The sequence below is a fragment of the Takifugu flavidus genome, chromosome 19 (genome assembly GCF_003711565.1).
Source record: "Takifugu flavidus isolate HTHZ2018 chromosome 19, ASM371156v2, whole genome shotgun sequence".
Taxonomy (NCBI): Eukaryota; Metazoa; Chordata; class Actinopteri; order Tetraodontiformes; family Tetraodontidae; genus Takifugu; species Takifugu flavidus.
The window spans coordinates 8,899,058-8,906,110 of NC_079538.1; the positions used below are offsets into that span (position 1 = coordinate 8,899,058).

Consider the following 7,053-nt stretch of genomic DNA (forward strand, 5'->3'; position numbering starts at 1 on the left):
AGAGAGAGAGAGAGAGAGAGAGAGAAAGATACGAAATTGGGTCTGATTAAAAAAGGCTGTGGCAATAAAAAGTGAATAATGTTATTGAAAAGCAATCAGTGGAGATTGGAGGTGGGATCAGAGGAGAACAGGAGCGTACCAAGAGGAAAAATCAGGAGGAAAACGCTTGGTCGGTATCGCGCGTCCACGGGGTCAAGGGTTGATGCACGCTCACGGTTTCCTGGTATTGGGGGGTGGGGGGGGAGTAGCTCGTCTGTGGATGCAAATATGCGCATGTCTTCATGTGGATTATTAAGGCTGTCGGTTATGACCTCCGTCCCTGACCTCTCAGAGGCCATGACCTCCGTCCCTGACCTCTCAGAGGCCATGACCTCCGTCCCTGACCTCTCAGAGGTCATGACCTCCGTCCCTGACCTCTCAGAGACCAGCTCTGCTGTTTACTCACAGATGTGAATCCAGCACCTCTGCCTCTGGATCCTTCAGGGAGGCATCGAAGGACAAATCCAACAACCACGGTTCGGGTTTTCCTCGGGATACTCTGGGAGCAACCGTTGCCTCGTCAGTCATGTAAAACCCTTCCAGGGGTAGTTGCTCCGTCTCTGCTCCGCTGATGCGATACGTTTCTAGAGCAGATGCTCTCATTTCATTTCACCTCTTCTGTTGGAGGAGGCAAACACAATTCTTAGACGTTGAAAGTGCTTCACCCATGTTTGTCAAACAAATGGAGACAAGTGTGGTTCCAGGACTCCAGGAAAATGAGAGTAATCTGCTTCTGTGGAATAAAAATGGCCGTGTGGTATTCAAAAGAAAATTAGATGTCTCCTACAACCTTTCCTGTTTATCTTTTTACAACCATTTCGCTGTGTTTGTGCGTAGGTTCCACACTAGTGTTTAGTAGAGTTGTCATGCTGAGCTCTCGAGGCCGCCCTGGATATCACTCGTGCACCTTCTGACTTATTACTGAACCACTCGCGGACCCTGGAGGAGAGATTGCAACGTAACTATTGCAACTTTACATGACATATTGGTAATTCCCAAACCCTGGTCTGCCTTTAATCTATCTGTGTGTGTGTGTGTGTGTGTGTGTGTGTGTGTGTGTGCAAGTATCCTGCAGTCCACAACAAATATGTTCTACCTTGCCCCTGATTTGACCCTGCTACATCATCTCTCACACACACACACACACACACACACACACACACACACACACACACACACCACAGCAAGGCAGCCATTTTTGGAGGCAAATGTTTTCAGGACTGTTTGATAGCAGATTAGGCAGTCACATGATGATGTGGCAAATACACACTTGACAATCCCACGCACACACTGAAAGAAACTCAACACAACCTTTAGAAGGCGGCCCTCAGGTCAGCCCATGAGCCAGTCACAAGCCGGCTGAGTGAATGCAGCAGCCGCCGCAGCAGCAATTAAAAGAGCACAAAGTCGTCTTAAACAAAGGCGGCTCTGTGTTGTGGTTCCAGGCCGTGTGGGTCCACGGGCAGTTAGCCGCCGCGTACCTTGTGAGGGCTCGGGTTTTTCAGAAAAGGGCCTTATCAGTGAGTTGGGCAGAGCGGCTGGCGTCAGTCATGACCAATCTTATCATCAACGCCTTCACTCCTCTGCCAAAGCTGCGCGCTGTGCATTTCCCAGCAACAACAGTCTTCAGCACAGCCGCCACAAAAGCGTCTCCCAAAGGGGATGTGATGTCCTTGTGCGGGAGGTGCAGAATCAAGGCGAGTAAATACATGCTGGCTTAAATTAATTTAACTCGGGAGGCGATAACACTTGTGCTTTCCCCGCTGTGGAGGTCCAAGGAGAGATGCGGCTCAGCGGGAAATCAGTTCTGTATTAAAGCAACAGGAAACAAGTTATTATTCCAGTCCGATTCTGTAGTAGCAAAATATTTTTGGTTAAATTTGCTAGATCCTTTTAGCCGAGTCTGGATCTAACTGCCACAGCCACCTTTTCCCACTCTAATCTAATAAATCAGTAAATTATTCTGTAAATCTCCTGTGCTGTGCAGGTTAGGCATTAAGCAGAAGGTGGGAAGGACACAAAGAACACAGGCGCTCGCCGTCAGAAAGGCCCGCAGCGACTGATAATAGGCGACCCCCCCCCACACACACCCTCACACACACACACATCCCGACCAGCAAATCCAAGCCAACTCAACCCCGATAAGGGAGCCGAGATGAGGGAAACCAGCTTGTTCCTGCATCCATCTGTGTTTCAGACAGTAAAAAGTCCATTTGTTATTGTTTCCGTGATCTTGACTCCAACCTTTAAACCTTTTAACACATTAAAGAAACACCAGGGTGGAAGAAAGTGTTCTTCACAGAGTTCTGCCAAACCCAAGGCCCCTGAGCCAGGCGTGGACAACCAAGCATGGACAACCAAGCGTGTCCCGCTTTTATGTGTTCTTAGTTTTGCTTTTAACGCCGGTGTTTCGTGACGTGAGTCACCGCGCTATCAACGTGACCTTGGCCATCTGGAAGCTTGTGATCTCGCTCATCGGCACCAGCGGCTGTTTGTCGGCGCTGCACTCAGTGGGTTTTAGACAATTTAGGACTTGAGATACTTTTTCCTTTTTCCAATGGAGCAAATGTTTTTCTAGTTTGTGATCTTTGTTCAATTGCTAGCTTCCCGGTGGCGAATGTGTAAGCATCCACTTGCATTTTCCCCCCTTACGCTTGTAAATTTCACTCAAGTTGCACCGGCGTAAAGCAAAGATCCACTAACAGACGCTAATGAGCCTGACACACGTCCCTACAATGAAGAACACTCCTCCCGTTCATTTCCATCCAGACAGAGACGCCCTCCTTTTAAAAACCAGGAGCTGACTTTGGTCTTTTGATAGCGATGCTGCTGTTGCAGCCATCAACTGCACAAAGGGGGTGGTGGGGGGGGATGGGGGGATGGGGTGGGGTGACATTTCGCTTGCAAGAAAATGACCTCTGTCTGACCTTTCTGACTTTCCCCCTCAAACACTGACGCACACATGCGCTCACGCACCAGCACACACGGTCTGGAGCTGCTGCTGATGCTGGCACATTTGTGCTTTGGGACAGAGCCGTTTCATTGGCACTGATTATAGCTTTATCCTTCCCTTGCAAACCCCACCACTCCCCCCCCCCACCCACCCCCCACCGCATACCAATGGACTCCACCGACAGGGACGAGACAGACAGACGGAGAGGAAACGGAACGAAGCGCGGGGATTTGGAACTTGGCAGAATGGCTGCACTGCTGTCAGAAAGGACGAGCAGCATCAAGCACCTTTAAAGAAATAAAGATTAATTACAGCCGAGCAGATCAGGAGCTAATTCAAAGCCTCAAAAATACTTCATTACTCAATATCAGTAGAGGAGCCCTTTGGTAAGAAGTGTAAGAGCTAAAAATAAAGATCAAAGAGGCAAAAGGGGCAAAATTTAGTGCCCAAAATTTCTCTGTTTCTTGCTTTCTTTTTTAGTTTTGGGCAACCAACATTAGAATTTCGAGACTGTCATCCAGCGCCAAAAGGGCCCAAGTGTGAAAGCTGATAGAACGAGGAGGAGATGCGGGAAAACAAACGCGTCTGCTGAAGTTAATTGCACTAAATTTGTGCTCCGCTGTGGTAGAAAGACCTTCACTTCGGGTAGAACAGCGCAATTTTTATTAATTAGTACTTTGGCCTCCAAAACGTCCACATATGGTCGGATTCAGCGGCAGTTTGGCTGCAGAAAAGCTCCATTACTGCAGCCATTCTGTGCAGGACGTGAAGCATATTTAGAAAATGAAAGGTTTGCTGACGCCGTGGTAGCTGCCCTGTAAGTGCAGGAGGCCTCGTGCGCTCCAACACACTCGCAAGACTTTTTCTGGGTTGAGAAGTGGAAGATGGAGAGGAGCCGAACCTGAAGTTAACATTCACCGCCACGTCGATGGGCCTCAGATGTGTCAGACCTCGGTCTCTGAATGAGCCGCAGTCCGCAGTCTGAGGAGAGCTGATAAGACCTGACGGAAGACCTGCTTCTCTGCAGGAGACGGATGCACACACACACACACACACACGCAGGAGGAACGTATAGACAAAAGAATTGGGCTCCATCAGAAGAATAGGCTCTGTTTTATGATGCCGCACAGAATGTTCTGGGTGACCTGAGCTCAACAGATAAAACAGATGGATATCCTCCATTTCTAACTTCAAATCCACTGTCCTGTCTCGCAGAGGGACCATTGTGGCGGAAGGACACACACACACACACACACACACACGCAGCAGATGAATGTTACGTATTACAATGGCACGAGCAGGGAGGAATGCTATTGGAACTGGCGCCACAGAACGACGTTTGCCAATTCAATTCTTCGCACTGGCAGAGGAAGGAATTCGTGACGAAACCATTCAAGCCCCCCCCCCCACAATCCTCCCCCTCGCTGAATTAAACCATGTCTTGGGACAACTTTGTGCCATGTGTGATTGTCTGGCTACAAACCAGGGTTTTGAAGCTGGAGAAAAGAACTTTCAATTAAAGTACATGAACTTTTGGAGTAGGTTTTAAGCTAGAAAAGAAAAAACAAAAAAGCCTACATCCCCAAATACCCCAAATAGAGTGTGAGAACTGAGCTGGTGTGTTACCCTGTGATAATAGCGCGGATCAGCGATGGAGAAAGAGACCACAGTTAGAAGCTGGAAGGTCAGTCACGTAAAGTGACCATTGTCGGAGTCCCGCCGCAGCGACACCGTGCAGCCGCTCTTCAGCTTCTGGTAACTCAGAAAAGATAAATAGCAGCGTCCCCACAGCCGAGCCGGAGAATATAAACAGGCCGACAGCAAAGTTATTCAGCGTGAAAGTGAACAAACATATGTTAGCTGTCGTTTTGATCCAACCTAAACCAGAAAAAACAATCAAGACGTGCTTGTTTGTCTGTTCTGTAAGTACTGACAATAAATTCTTCAATCAAGATGACACCTTCCGTGCACGCGCGTGCGCCGTAACTGTCTGTGTCTCATCGTTTACAGTCCTGCCTGCTAACGAGGCTCCTGTACGTGCTGTAGCAGAACTATCGGATCTATGGAGTCTTTTCTTTTATTCATTAGCAATCTATTTGTTTCCGTTTTCTACCCGTCTGTCCTCACGCAGCAGGGTTCTGCTCAAGGTTTGTTCCTGTTAACTGGCTCTTAAATGCCCTGTTGCCTCATCGCAGGCTCTGTCTCAACTTCATTTAACTTGTGACCTCATGCATTCGTGCCAACATCGGCCTGCAGCAGATTTTGTTTTTTTCCCTTTTTCACAGGGAATTGCCAGTTATCAGCTCCGAAAACACAGCAAAATGTGGCAGGAGATTTTTGATTGGTTCTGGCTGCAGGAAACCACACACCTGGATCAGAACCCTTCCAAACATCCGAGTTTTAATGAGTCATTCAGTGGCCAAGGCTGGATCTTTGAAAGGGAAGTGATGTGAGGTCATTCAAATATAGTTTGGAGCAGGTTTGACTGAGTTGAGGATTGAAAAACATCACATTTAAACATTGGCTTCTTTACAGACTTTTAAAAAGGGCCTTTAATTGAACCTAACAAATGACTTTCAGGTGCTGAAGGTGTGCGCTGCTGCTTGAGTGGGACTATTGCATCGTAAACATTCTAGGAAGCGATTAGAATGGACATTTATGTGGGTCGCGCAGATCTGATTGAATAAACTGAGCTTAAACGTGAGTCTGAAGGCTGTTTTACAATGTATTGGGTAGCAATGTATATGATTATGGAAACAGAGAACAGAAATATATCCACTTATTGAGTAATTCCAGTCCTGCCCTCACCCTCTATGATTAAACAGGCTGAATATATGATTAAGTGTGTTTGAGAAACACTGAGAGGCTCACAGGAGTTTGTGCTGTTGCAAGGTAAATGTACTGTAAGTGCAGATACACCAAGAGCCTGTCTGTGTTTCTGTGTGTGTGTTGGGGAGGGTGGGTGGTGGTGGTGGGGGGGGTCTACGTCTGCACAAATGTATCTCACCTACATAAAAACAACACGGTGTCCTCTCTGCCTGCCACCGGTGGAAACAAAAGAACAGGGCCCGTTTTTGTGTCAGCGACTGGAGAGCCGCAGTCTGCAACCATCTGGGAGAGACACTGCGAGGAGCTGCTGCCAGCACATAAAAAATAATAACAAAATAGACAAATAAATAAATAAATACATGTGGAGGCAGACGGAGAAAAACAGTGAGTTCACCGAGAAGGGCTGCGCTGGGAAGAGTGAGGCGGCTCTGGGCTGTGGGCAGCGCACAGGTGCCTGCAGGCTGTGGCTGACGCGAACGCACTCGTCTGCGTCCGTCAATCACATCGATTCACGCGGCTCAACTACGACATTGTCACGGCAGATTCCTTTGTTTTTGTGGCCACACCTTGGAAACACACCTGCATCCAGCACCCCCTCCACCCCCGTCTTCCCGGAGAGGCGAGAACACGACGCCGACGCGCTGATGGAGTGTGTGAATAATATTAAAGTTACGCGGAGGCTGGAGGCGCAGAAAAGGCAGGAACACATTTGTCACATTCTCCCGCTGCAGCGATAAGGAAGCAGCTCCTCGGATTTTCTGCTCTCTTTTGAGATAGAAGGAAATATTTATTGCCAATAAAAGCCTGAGCTCCCCTCGTATGCTGGATTGGAGATATGCACGCCCTTATCGCGGAGGACTGTTGCCTTGAACCCGAACGCTGTGCCGATCATGTCGAGAATTCCACAGCTCTCTCACAACAAAACACCACGCCACGGTAACAACCGCCCATCGCCCCCCGCCGCCCGGCGCGACCCTGATTGGATCCTCTGATTGACCGACAAGAATCCTCAGCGGTTTCCATTGGTGCTCTGATCATAAAACAGCGGGCTGCAAACCAGTAGAAGCCAGTGTGGGCGGGGTGCGCCAGTCGAGGCGGAGCGGTCCCGGTACTTAAAGGCAGCCGCCGCCGAAGCAAGTGAAGTATCAGCGCGCACGACGGCCGGAGTTTGAAGTGCGTGAAGTGCCTGTAGAGGGGAAAGAAAGGGAGGAGAAGACCGGCATACCTTCGCA

The 7,053-nt window shown here is 48.8% G+C and overlaps 1 protein-coding gene across 1 annotated transcript in view; it reads left to right on the forward strand.

The window, feature by feature from the left end:
* Positions 1-6,910: 6,910 nt before the first annotated feature.
* The window catches only part of lratd1 (LRAT domain containing 1), a 2,284-nt gene continuing 2,141 nt past the window's right edge, over positions 6,911-7,053 (forward strand). Inside the window, exon 1 of the mRNA XM_057017398.1 lies at positions 6,911-7,053. This exon is cut by the window's right edge and continues 47 nt beyond it. The gene's annotated coding sequence lies outside the window, so the exon portion shown is untranslated.